The sequence below is a fragment of the Bufo bufo genome, chromosome 11 (assembly GCF_905171765.1).
Source record: "Bufo bufo chromosome 11, aBufBuf1.1, whole genome shotgun sequence".
In the NCBI taxonomy this organism is placed as follows: Eukaryota; Metazoa; Chordata; class Amphibia; order Anura; family Bufonidae; genus Bufo; species Bufo bufo.
In genome coordinates this window covers 60,819,406-60,832,426 of record NC_053399.1, presented here as the reverse complement: position 1 = coordinate 60,832,426, position 13,021 = coordinate 60,819,406, and positions in this window count along the sequence as shown.

Genomic DNA, 13,021 nt, shown 5'->3' with positions numbered 1-13,021 from the left:
TCCTCTGTATCCCCCTAGTCACACTCCAGTGATGCCCGTGAGCTCTTTGGGTGCCTACCTGCTGTGAACACGGTTCCTCATCATGATCATCATCCTCAACCTCCAAAACTGTTCCCTGGCTGAACAGTTGTGTACCTGGCCATTGTTGGTGCAGAAACCCACCCTCCGAGCTACATGTGGATGACTGGCCTGATAACTGTGTAAATGATCCCTGTTCCTCCTTTTCTTCCTCCTGTGTCACCACCTCCTCCGTCATCACCTGAAGTGTTTTTTCAAGGAGGCATAGAAGCAGGATAGTAACAGTGATGACAGCGTCATCAGCGCTGGCCAGGTTGGTTGGTCTGTTCTTCCATGTCTGTCCACAGCTCCTGCGTGGTGTGAGGTTTTCCCCCCAAACAGATGAGTTTCAGAACAGCCTGTTGTTGTTTCCCCCTGGATGTGTTGAAGTTTGTGGTGCATGTGTTACACTGACCAGATGAGGAGGCAGTAGAGGAGGATAAGGAGGCAGTAGAGGAGGAAGCGGAGTAGGAGGCAACACAAAGTGTCCAGCAATCCTTGGTGGCGGTAGGACATGCGCCAAAACACTTTCCGCCTCAGGCCCAGCCACCACTACATTCAGGGCCAGGGCTCGCAGGTGGGTAGGGGGTACTTCCTCTTTCTCTCCAGTGTTTGGGAGATTGACAGCTGAATGCTTCCATGGGACAATGTGGAAATGCTCAGTGACACTGCTGGTGGTGATGGTGCTGTCACATCCTCTCTTCGCGGGTAGCCAGGTGGCCCTGTTGCTCCAGAGGGGGAGGAAGAAGCCGAGACGGCAGCAGAAGAGGGATCAGGAGGAGCCTCAGATCTTTCATGGTTTTTCAGGTGTCTACTCCACTGCAGCTTGCGTTTTGCATTTAGATGCCTGGTCATGCAGGTGGTACTCAAGTTTAGAACATTTATTCCTCGCTTAAGGCTCTGATGGCACAGCATGCAAACCACCTGTATCTTGTCGTCAATACATTGCCTGAAGTTTTGCACCCTGCTTCCCCTTTTGCTGTGCGGCTGGTGCTACTTAACCCCCACCTCTTTCTCCAAACCGCACACATCACTCGGATGACCCTGATTTCATGTGGGGTCTAGAACCTCATTATCCTCCACATCATCTTTCACCCACTCCTCACCCGGACCTCCTTTCCAGTCTGCACACTGCAGAAATCCACGGCAGTTGACACCTATGTTTTGTCACCATCATCAGAGACGCGCTGCGGTTGTCCTCCCACATCCTCAAACATTAGTGTTTGGGCATCAGTGCACTTAATCTCTTCCACTCCTGTGACAGGGCTAGGTGTATAGCCCACTGAACCCCCACCAGCAGAGTCATCAAAAAGCATAAGTGACTGCTGCATGATTTGGGGCTCAGACTGCTTTGCTAATTTGCAAGGGGTTGGGGAGGAAGAGAGATATCCATAGGCTGCCAGTGCCAATTCTGAACTTTCAGCAGGGGACCAGGTGGAAGAAAATGTGAAGGAAAAGGAGGCATTGGCAGCAATCCAATGTAATACCGCCTCTACTTGTTCTGGCCACACCATTCGTACAGCGGTATTTGGGCATACAAAATGACGCAGAACGTCCTGTCGCCTGCATGTGCCAGAGAAAGGTGTTTCATTTGGGCGCGTAGCTGACACAGATCAACAATGTCCTCTCCCTGCACCAGGAGCTCCACCAACACCAGCAGCACCACGACCATGGCCACTTATTTGATGCTTTCCTCATTTTTTAAGGTCACCCACAAAATGAACAGACAAATTAACTATTGTATTTCTGTGTCACGGATGCCAATGGGGGTGTATCTCACCCCCAAAAAATGGCTATAGACCACCCACAGAATTAAAAGAGAGGTTAACTATTGTATTTCTGTGTCATGGGTACAAAGCAGGTGTATTGCACCCAAAAAATGGCTACCCACAGTATTGACAGACAGATTAACGGCCTAACACTGTTCCTCTCTCGAGCTGCATTCTGTCCCTACACTGGTTAGAGCAGAATTGCGGCATCACATGTGATCCGGCACTTATACCTCACTTATCCCTAGATATATACCATTTTCAGGGCAATTGGTGCAACTTTGGTTCAGGAGAGTAATTTCGGGTCCAAATCGAACTTGAAAAATTTACTTTGCTGGAGCCATGTCCACTTTTCATGACCTACTGAAAGAGATGAAAGAATCATTGCGGACACTGCTTGGAAGAAAGAGTGGAGCTATTACATTTGGCCTGAGAAAATATATCCTAGACTCTAAATTGTGGATTTTCATAATTTCATAATGACATTTATAATATAAATGATCATTGAATGCTTGTTTGACTTGCTTTGGAGCCTTTCACCTTTTGAGTGCTAGATGACATTAGGGTCATATTAAACATTTCCTTCATGATTGATGATTCTAACGAAAAGCTCTGTTACAATAGAGGATACTTTTTGATTCTCCTAGCTTTGTCAATCTTTTAATAAAACCTCACAGATCACATTAGGACAATGATGTAAACCTGCATTAGGAAAGTGTGAGAAAAAGAAGATAGTAAAGTGAGAGTTAAATCACAGAACTGGAAGAGAAGCGTCTATATCGGCTGTTAGTTTGCTTTGATTTCTGTTGATGGCACCTTTTTAATTACAATAAACAAACAAACAATAAAACCAGAATGGTACCTTTAAGTACTGTAGATGTATACATTAGACTAGTGTGCTCTGTATTAGTTCCATTGTTATAGGGAAGGATACTGTTTACTAGGTTTGTTCATTCTATAAACTTTTGTAATCTCATTTATTGTTGTAACAGAAACAGAAATTCTGGATGCAATATGGCTTCACAGAGCCAATATAAACTCTGAAAATGTAATGGGAAGTGGTGAGAGAGAGACAAAGAACTAAAGGAAAATGAGAATGGGAATCACTACTAATGAAATACTCAAAATGCAAGTGGCAATGGCAAGCAAAGCAAGATCGAATCCAAGTTCACCAGCTCTTTGAGCAATTTAACATTTGAAACACTAAATGCAATAATATATTTAGGCAAAGCTTAAAGAGATGTATATACAGTGCTAGGGACAGGTAAGAGCCAAAGTAATAGTGTATGTCTTAGAATCTAGCAGTTTCTCAGGTAGTAAACTTAAAATATATATCACTGCTTCAGTATTTAATGCAGAGTCTTCTATCATGATGACAGCAACGGTCTCTACGAGAGCAAATTAATAAAGTGAGTGTTTATTTTTATTTTTTTACCCTGAATAATCCCTGAAAGGCCTAAATTGTAGCCTCAGATGCTGTGATCAGTGATGAACGCAGCATCTGAGGGGTTCAATGCCGGAGGGGTGAACGTCGCTAGCGCCCTTCCCTGTCATCTTTGGGAAATTCGGCAAGGCAGCCAAATCAAGTTTTTCATAACTTCTCTCGTCTCTAATGATGATTATTCTCTCAAATTGTCTGATATCCTGAATCTTAGTTAGCATCTTGGAGAAGGTTATACTTCCAGCTTGTGCAATTGTCCATTTGTCCATTTGATGGCAGAAAGTATTCTGAACCTAATTCACACAGTTTTCTGAAAGATCCACAATGTCAGCATTCAATAATGCCAACAAAGTGGTTACTTTCATACCTTGGTTTTGAATTGATCGGCCGGTCGACTTGTCTCAAGTGAGTTACAGCTACAATATGTGTGTTATAGAGCTTACTACACCAACGTAGGTTGAATTTAGATATAGGCATCAATTTAGATATTCTTTCAGGGGTCAGATAGCATTGTGTGAGAATCTTACAGAACATTTCTTTAATGGTATTTGAGAGAGGTATATTGCATGTTGTATCAAAGATCTGTTGCCAAGTGATACAGCGGTGGCCGCTGCTGTTCTGCTCATCTGCTGTGGTACTGCAGTACCCAGTGGTGAAGACCCACCTTCCTCTCTCTCCTCCTTCCTGGCAGGGAAGGAGGAGACAAACATTTTCCAATTTCAGTAGATATATTTATATTAAACCTGAAAGAGATCTAAAAGCAGTGAGAGCTGTCCTCAGGTTAGAGAGTGTGACAAGAGATTTAGCTATAAATAATACCGTCATCTACATACAATATATACTGAATTTAAATTCTTGGTTTTCTAACTGGTGTTCCGATATATTTTTGTTGTAAAATTATTGAATTGGTAAGGGGCTTTGTGGCAAGTGGAAATAAAAGTTGGGACAAAGGGTAACCTTGCCCGCTGCTCCCTTTTTATATCTAGTGGAAGGGGAAATTGTCCTAAAATTTTTATTTTGAACTATGGAAAAGTTAGCAAAGATTTTACTGCTCTATAAAAAGTCCCCCAAGGCCAAATCAAAACAAAACTTAGTGCAGATATCCCGAATGAACTGAGTCAAAGACATCCTGGACATTTAGTTACTTAGTTAAATTAGTTGCCATTTGAGTGAGGATGCATACAATATTAAATTTACTTTGCATCTAAGCTAATGTTATCCATAGGTTATCGAGTTGAAATCAATCTAGTCTGGTCATAGGGCATATATTTTTTTTCTTAACCACTTCTAGACTGGGCCATTTACCCCCTTCCTAACCAGGCCTAAATTAGCAAATTTGACATGTGTCAGTTTATGTGGTAATAACTTTGGAAATACTTTCGCTTATCCAAGCCATTCAGAGATTGTTTTCTCGTGACAAATTGTACTTCATGATAATGGTAAATTTGAGTCAAAAAGTTTTACTTTTATTTATAAAAAAAATCCAAATGTTAACGAAAATTTGAAAAAAATCACTGATTTCTACATTTCAATCTCTCTGCTTTCAAGACAGATAGTGATGCCTCATAAAATATTTATTAATTAATATTCTTCATATGTCTACTTTATGTTGGCATCATTTTTGCAATGTAATTATATTTTTTTTAGGAGGTTAGAAGGTTTATAATTTTAAGAAGCAATTTTAGAAATTTTTAAGAAAATTTCCAAAGTCAACTTTTTTAAGGACCAGTTCAGTTCTGAAGTCATTTTGTGGGGCTTGAAAAATAGAACCAACCCATAAATGACCCCATTTTAGAAATGACACCCCTCAAACTATTCAAAACTGGTTTTAGAAATGTTGTTAACACAACAGGGCACAGAAGGCAAGGACCGCCATATGGTTTTTGGAGAGCAGATTTTGCTGGAATGGTCTTTGGGCCCCATGTTGCATTTGAGGAGGCTCTGAGGTAACCCCACAGTGAATACCCCAAAAAAGTGACGACATTTTATAAACTACACCACCCAAGGAATTTTTTAAAGGTGTAGCGAGCACTTCACTAAACAACTGTTTCATAGAATTTTTAATACTTGAGTGTGAAAATGAAAAATACATTTTTTTTCACAACAAAATGGTGCTTTAGGCCCAAACTTTCTTTTTCACAAAAGATAACAAGAGAATAAAAAAGATTAAAATAGACAAATCGCCAGGACCGGATGGCATACATCCCTGTATCCTAAGGGAATTAAGTAATGTTATAGCCAGATCCTTATTTCTGATATTTGCAGACTCTATACTGACAGGGAATGTCCCACAGGATTGGTGCATAGCAAATGTGGTGCCAATATTCAAAAAGGGTCCAAAAACAGAGCCTGGAAACTATAGGCCGGTAAGTTTAACATCTGTTGTGGGTAAACTGTTTGAAGGTTTTCTAGGAGATGCTATCTTAGAGCATCTGAATGGAAATAAGCAAATAACGCCATATCAGCATGGCTTTATGAGGGATCAGTCATGCCAAACTAATTTAATCAGTTTCTATGAAGAGGTAAGTTCTAGACTTGACAGCGGTGAATCAATGGATGTCGTGTATCTGGACTTCTCCAAAGCAGTTGACACTGTACCACATAAAAGGTTAGTATATAAAATGAGAATGCTCGGACTAGGAGAAAATGTCTGTATGTGGGTAAGTAACTGGCTGAGTGATAGAAAACAGTGGGTGGTTATTAACGGTACACACTCAGATTGGGTCACTGTCACTAGTGGGGTACCTCAGGGGTCAGTATTGGGCCCTATTCTCTTCAATATATTTATTAATGATCTTGTAGAAGGCTTGCACAGTAAAATATCAATTTTCGCAGATGACACTAAACTGTGTAAAGTAATTTACACTGAAGAGGACAGTATACTACTACAGATGGATCTGGATACATTGGAGGCTTGGGCAGATAAGTGGCAGATAAGGTTTAACACTGACAAATGTAAAGTTATGCACATGGGAAGGAATAATGCAAGTAACCCGTACATACTAAATGGTAATACACTCGGTAACACTGACATGGAAAAGGATCTAGGAACTTTAATAAACAGCAAACTAAGCTGCAAAAACCAGTGTCAGGCAGCTGCTGCCAAGGCCAATAAGATAATGGGTTGCATCAAAAGGGGCATAGATGCCCGTGATAAGAACATAGTCCTACCACTTTACAAATCACTAGTCAGACCACACATGGAGTACTGTGTACAGTTCTGGGCTCCTGTGAACAAGGCAGACATAGTAGAGCTGGAGAGGGTCCAGAGGAGGGCAACTAAAGTAATAACTGGAATGGCTAAACTACAGTACCCTGAAAGATTATCAAAATTAGGGTTATTCACTTTAGAAAAAAGACAACTGAGGGGAGATCTAATTAATATGTATAAATATATCAGGGGTCAGTACAGAGATCTATCCCATCATCTATTTATCCCGAGGACTGTGACGAGGGGACATCCTCTGCGTCTGGAGGAAAGAAGGCTTGTACACAAACATTGAAGAGGATTCTTTACGGTAAGAGCAGTGAGACTATGGAACTCTCTGCCTGAGGAGGTAATGATGGTGAGTACAATAAACAAATTCAAGAGGGGCCAGGATGTATTTCTGGAGTGTAATAATATTACAGGCTATAGATCCTAGAGAGGGGTCGTTGATCCAGGGAGTTATTCTGATTGCCTGATTGGAGTCGGGAAGGAATTTTTTATATCCCTAAAGTGGGGAAAATTGGTTTCTACCTCCCATTTTTTTTTTTTCCCTCTGGATCAATTTGCAGGATGACAGGCCGAACTGGATGGACAAATGTCTTTATTTGGCCTTATGTACTATGTTACTATATTACTATGTTAATATCCCCCCCAATTTGCTACCCACTTTCTCCTGAATACAGTAACACCCCAATTGTGGTCTCAAACTGTTATTTGGGGATACGCCAGGGCTCAGAAGGGAAGGAGCGGCATCTGGATTTTCTAACATGGAATTTTCTGTCATGTTTTTTAAGAGCCAATAACTTTTTTATTTTTTGTTAAATCAGCTGCATGAGGGCTTATTTTGTGCGAGACAAGCTGTAGTTTTGATTGGCACCATGTTGGGGTACATTTGGCTTTCTGGTTGCTTTTTATCTAATTTTTGGGAGGTGAAGTCACAAAAAAAGCTGTTTGGTATCATTTTTCTATTTACACTGTTCACTTGACGTGGTAGATCATGAGATATTTTTATAGATCCGGTCATTACAGACGCAACGATACCAAATATGTCTAGTTTTATGTTTTTTTTTATACAATATTAACATTTTTAGAAAAAAAACATGTTTTTGTTTTGCCATATTCTTAGAGCCCTATTTTTTCTTTATTTTTCTGGCTATAGGCTTGTGTGAGGACTTGTTTTTTGCAAGATGAGGTGATGTTCTTATTGCTACCATTTTGGGTTACATATGACTTTTTTATTGGTTGATATTATGTTTTTTGTGAGGTGAGGTTTTGGCATAATTTTTATTTGTTTGTAGATCATGTGCTATTTTTGTGGAGCCAATTGATATGGATGCAATGATACCAAATATGTCTATATAATTTTTTTTACACAATAAAAGCATTTTTAGAAGAAAAATTTATGTTTTTGTATTGCAATTTCATACAGCCATAGTTTTTTATTTTCCTGGCTATGGTCTTGTGAGGGAGCTAATATTTTTGTGGGATGTGGTGACATCCCACCAAAAATTGCTACCATTTTGGGGTACATACCATTTTTTGATTGATTAACATGTTTTTTGGGAGGTGAGCTCACAAATGTTTATATTTTTTTTTTACGGCATTCACCTGATGGGTTAGATCATAAGATATTATTATAGAGCTGGTCGTTGCGGACGTGGTGATACCAAATATGTCTATTTTATTTTTTTTCTTCAAATTTTTAAACATTTTTTAAATGACAGATGTGAGGGGGAAGAATTTTTTTTTATGTGAAACTTTAGTTTTTTTCAAAACACTTTCTTTTTTTTATTTTTCCATTTTTTATTTTACACTTTGTGTCCTACAAGACCTCTGGGGGACATTTAAATTCATTTTTTTTTAGCCCCCCCAGAGAGACTGTACAGCATAATACAGCACTGTACAGCCTCAGTGCAAGGCTGATCAAGGTCTACTGAAGAGACCCCACAACTCCTGCACTCACCCGAACCCGGCAATCACATGATCACCAGGCCGGGACAGGAAGCGTCACATCGTTGAGCGGATGTGTATACAGCGATTTAGAAGGCAGAGACACCCAGGAATGGTCCCTGCCTTCTCTCTGGGGTGCCCTGCTGTCACTGACAGTGGGCCCCCCGCTCGGAAGCTGCATGATTAGCACGCAGCTGCAATCTCTGAAAGGACATTCCAGAATGTCCATTCAGAGATAAACCCGGCCGCCCAGGATGTTAATAGCCAATGGGCGGCCGGGAAGTGGCTAAGGGAGTTCTCCAGTTTCTTAACAAATTTTCTCTCATCCTTGCTGGACCTGTGGAGGGAAGCATACTTACCTGCTCCTAGGTCCATTGGTCGACTGCTGTATTTGCCGGGAGCCAACCCCACTTGTAAACTTCTGGTATGGATTGGGTTCACATGTGCCACTGCAGCCATAGATTTATCACAGCTGTGATGTATCCCCTAAGTGGCACATGACCAAATATATATAGGGGCCTTCACTAAATGGGTTTATCTGGATCAGTAATATATGGCTGCCCCATTTTTTGCACAACCTTTCCATGGGTTATGTCCCATAATGAACATGGACCTGATCTAGTGGGCCAGCTGCTAACCACCAAAAACTGAGCTATAAAACCAAATACAATTCAGAAACACTTGTGGCACTATTTTCTAAGGAAAGCTTCAATGTTTTTCTAATCCTGTACAACCCCTTTAACTACCACAGACCTATGATTTGCACTAGGGATGAGCGAATTTCTCAAAAATTCGATTCGGCCTGTTTGCCGAATTTTCCGAAAAGATCCAAATTAATTTGCGGCGAATCGCATTGAAAACAGCTATTTCCTGGCTACAGAGAGCCTGTATAGTGGTATAGAACACTGTGCCTTGCAGTAACACGCATAGGGATTCCACTTAGGTAGTGAAACATTACTGTGAGTCAGTATGACACGCAAATGACAGGCGTCGCTCTTAAAATCACTGCACACTTTTTTGGGCAGTTACGGGGACAAAACTGAAAGAGGGCACTCCTTTTGCACAGTCGTCAGCTGATTCCACATAGATGTCTACAGAACCTGTTCTATTAAAGGATTATACAAGTAGAACCCCCCTGACAGAGTGGAGAGGGTATCAGCAGTAAGTTTGTGTTGCTGTCACTAATTATTTTGCCCTTCCTCTTATCCGTCAGAACAATAACCCCCCAAAAATCTGATCCTGTCTGTAGAGCATCCGCTTTCACTCGGTCAGCATTTGGTCAGTAATCCATCAGTATTGCTAAAAACGAAAAAAACAGGAGTGGATCCAAAACAGAGATGGCGTGTGAATGGAATGTTTGCATGTCTTCTGTGTTTTGTATCCACTCCTGCTTTTGGCTACCAAATCATAAGCCAATTCTGGTGGGACCATACCAGACACAGACAAGAACTGCTACACAGACAAGAACCGTTGTGCATCTCATTTTTTCTTCCTTCTCACAGATCATAAGAAGGGTCAAATAGGCAAAAAGGCAAAATAGTGGCCCAGTCATGGAGTGGGGAGGGTGGGAGAACAGCTTGAGAAGTCCACAGAGTGGCTCAACGACATAGTCTTGAGGTAGCAACAGCATGAGGAGACCACAGGGTGGCCCAGTGACATAGTCGGGAGGTGGCAGCAGCAGCATAAGGAGACTACAGAGTGGTCCATTTACATAGTGTTGAGGTAGCAGCAGCATGAGGAAGCCACAGAGTGGCCCAGGGACATAGTGTTGATTTAGCAGCAGCATGAGGAGGCCACAGAGGGGCCCATTTACCTAGTGTTGATTTGGCAGCAGCATGAGGAGGCCACAGAGTGGCAAGGTGACATAGTGTGGAGGTAGCAGCAGCAGCATGAGGGGGCCACAGAGTAGCCCAATGACAAAATGCTGAGATAGCAACAGTATGAGGAGGCCACAGAGTGGCAAGGTGACATAGTGTGGATGTGGCAGCAGCAGCAACATGAGAAGGCCACATAGTGGCATAATGACACAGTGTGGAGATTGCCACAGCATGAGGAGACCACATGGTGGCCCAGAGACAGAGTTGTCAGTTGTCAGCAAAATGAGGAGGCCACAGAATAGCAAGGTGACATAGTGTGGAGGTGGTAGCAGCAGCAGAAGGAGGAGGCCACAGAGTGGCAAGGTGACATAGTGTGGAGGTGGCAGCATGAGGAGGCCACAGAGTGGCCCAGTGACATAGTGTTGGGTAAGCAGCAGCATGAGGAGGCCACAGAGTGGAAAGGTGACATAGTGTGGAGGTGATAGCAGCAGTAGCATGAGTAGGCCACAGAGTGGCCCAGTGACATGGTATGGATTTAGCAGCAGCATGAGGAGACCACAGAGTGGCAAGGTGACATAGTGTGGAGGTGGCAGCATGAGGAGGCCACAGAGTGGCCCAGTGACATAGTGTTGGGTAAGCAGCAGCATGAGCAGGCCACAGAGTGGAAAGGTGACATAGTGTGGAGGTGGTAGCAGCAGTAGCATGAGGAGGCCACAGAGTGATCCAGTGACAGTGTTAATTTAGCAGCAGCATGAGGAGGCCACAGAGTGGCCTAGTGACATGGTATGGATTTAGCACAGCATGAGTAGACCACAGAGTGGCAAGGTGACATAGTGTGGAGGTGGCAGCAGCAGCAGCATAAGTAGGCCACAGAGTGGTGAGGTGGCAGAAGCATCAGGAGACCAGAGTGACCCGGTGACAAAGTGGGGAGGTGGGTGGCAATAACAGTACCCGCTGATAATGGTGGGTGTAAGAAGGAGCACTTAGTATCAGATGTGTGGCATCAGACGAGTGGCAGCATCAGAATAGTAGCTGAGGCAGGTAGCCAGAAGAAACCGGTCTCTTTTGTCAAGGTTTGGGTGAGGCAGCATGGATGATCCACGCTGATCCACGCCTGATTCATCTTGACAAAGGTCAGTCTCTCCACATTTTAGGTGGACAGGCGAGTTCTCCTTGGAGTAACTATGGCCCCCGCCGCACTAAACACCCGCTCTGATGCCACACTACTGGCTGGGCAGGACAGCTTTTCCAGGGCAAACTCGGCCACAAATCCAGTTTGGTTGCCCAGTAGTCCCCAATGTGGGGTGGCAGGGTGCTGTCCAAGTATACTGCTGCTGCTGATGGTGAGTAGTTTCTTCACTAGGCGGGTTAAGAAAGCTGCTCATCATCGACTCTAGACTCAAGCTGCTGCTGATAGAGCTGGTACTGCTCCTACCCATCCACCCCTCTCCAGCAGCCATGGCAGTGGAACAAGAGCGCAGAGAGACCTCCGGTCAGACCTGTGAGTGGATGGACGATGGCGCAGATAGGCAGCGGCCAACTGACTACATAGAATGTCTCTATAGTAGTTCAGTTTGTCCTCCCTCTCAGCGGGTTTAAAAAAAAGGCCCCCATTTTGAACTGGTAACGAGGGTCCAACAAGGTGGAGAGCCAGAAGTCATCCCTCTGCCGAATGGTGACAATTCGGCTGTCACTACCCAAGCAACTAAGCATGCAGCGGGCCATTTGCGCAAGTGACTCAGAGGGATTCACTGCCTCCATCTCCACTGCATACTGCCACGGTGCTCCTGAGGCTGCTCCTGCTCCTCCATTCCTGTCACCTGTGTAGTAAAATCACCAATTTCACTACACATTGAATGTGCTCCAATGTCCCCCTCCTCCTTCTCTACCAGTTCAGCCCCCACCGGGCTCATGTGGCCTTGAGGTGTAGGTGCCATGTTTCCAGTCCCCTGACCAGCCAGATGTACTAGCATCTGTCCTAGGATATTAAGCAGTGGCATGACATTGTTCATCCCGTAGTTGTCACGGCCTATGGTGTACGCTGTGACACTGTTGCCACACTTGCAGTTGCCCGCGGCAATGTGTTGCTGTGAGAGCATGCGGTGGCAGTGTCTCGGCCTTCTGGGTGATTGCCGTGACATGGTTGCCACGCAAGCTGTTGCCGGTGGTTACGTGTTTGGTATGCTTGTGTGTGCACTTCCCCTTTAAGTTGTAGCCTCCCTCTGTCTGGTGCTGTAAGGATTAATTTCCTGGCTGTAGTCAGTGGTACTTCAGCTGTGGTTGGTGCTGGAGCTCTGCTCCAGTCCAGGGTGTTCCAGTGAGGGCCACCCTTGTGGCTATCAATGTCATCCCGGTGTCTCCTTCCCTTCCTGTCCCTATTTGTATGGCGTGGGTTATGTTCAGGGTGTTTGTATGTCTAGTTTGGTGTCACATGTCTGGTGGTGTTTGGTGTCATGTTTGCTAGACATTCCCCTGTCTCATGTTTATTGCAGCTATGGATGTCCTGGGTTCCTGTGTGGTTTGTGGTGTGTGCTGTGTCCTTTAATGTTGGTGTGGACAGCAGCACTTTTGCACGGGTTCGAGTCAGTGTGTCTGTGGCAGGTAAGTGTGTTATTGGTTTTGCTTACCTGCCATCTCCTTAAGCTGTATGTGTTCCCCTCTCCTTGCAGCCTGGCCTCAGATAGAGACTCATTTTCCTCCATGACTGGGATGAACAGTTAGAAAAATGAATGGGCGGCACTGCGCATCAGTCGCGGTCCAGGTGCACGGTCAGAAGGTA